The sequence below is a fragment of the Martes martes genome (assembly GCF_963455335.1).
Source record: "Martes martes genome assembly, chromosome: 9".
NCBI classification, from domain to species: Eukaryota; Metazoa; Chordata; class Mammalia; order Carnivora; family Mustelidae; genus Martes; species Martes martes.
The window spans coordinates 50,679,554-50,680,672 of NC_137896.1; positions in this window are offsets into that span (position 1 = coordinate 50,679,554).

Here is a 1,119-nt window from a genome sequence, read left to right on the forward strand (position 1 = left end):
CTCCCTCTAACCAACCTCCCCATGTTCGCTCTCTCTTTCTCTCTCTCTCTCAAATAAATAAAATATTTTTTAAAAATATGCTAGTAGCTCTAACAGAGAAGAGTGAACAACCCACAAAGACAAAGGTAATATAAGCAGAGAGATGAAAACACAAAGAATCAAAAGAAGATCCCAAAAATCAAAATACTATAAAAGAAATGAAGATTGCCTTTGACCCACTCACCAGCACACTGAAACATATGCATAAATGGAATAAGAGAGGAAGAAACACAGAAAAGAGAAGAATATTTGAAGTATTAATAGGTGAGAATTTTCCAAAGTTCATGGTAGACACCAATCCACATATCCAGGAGGCTCAGAGAACATCAACCAGGATAAATATCCCCAAAACCCTCCACCTATACATATCAAACTACAGGAAACCAAAGACAAATCATGAAACAAGCCAGGGGAGGAAATACCTTACCTACTGTTAAAAAGAAACCACACATCTAAAATGGCAGCATTTGGGCCAACTTACCAAACGGGGTTTTAATGCCTAACTTAATTGTACTTTCAACATGCCCCAGAAGCGAAGTCTTAACAGGTTGGAATTTTCTGACTGGCACCAGCAAGGCAATCTGTCCCAGGCCCTTACCACCCCCCAAAGGAAGATGAGGTAATTCACCTTACCCCTGCATTTCCCCTAAGGCAAGGTGACTTTGCCTGAGACAATCCTTTCTTTTCTTTTGCTAGTAACTTTCTTGCCCCACCCTTCTTCTATTAAAAACCTTCTATTTTGTACAGCTCCTATGAGCTCCCCTCTACTTGCTAGATGGGATGCTGCCTCAATTCATGAGTTGCTTAATAGAGCCAATTCTATCTTCTAGTACACTCAACTGGATTTTTGTTCCTTAACACTATAGAGAAGAAAAGTAAAGAATTATATTCAACTTCTCTGAAACCAAGCAAGCAAGAATAAATGAAGGTAAATAAAATCTTTCTTCTTATTCTTAACTAATTTAATAGATAACTGTTCAAACTCAAAACAGCACCAACGTACTGGGTAATTATAGCTTATGGATAAGTGAAATAAATGACACCAATATTATAAGGAATGAGAGGGAGGAATTGGGAATA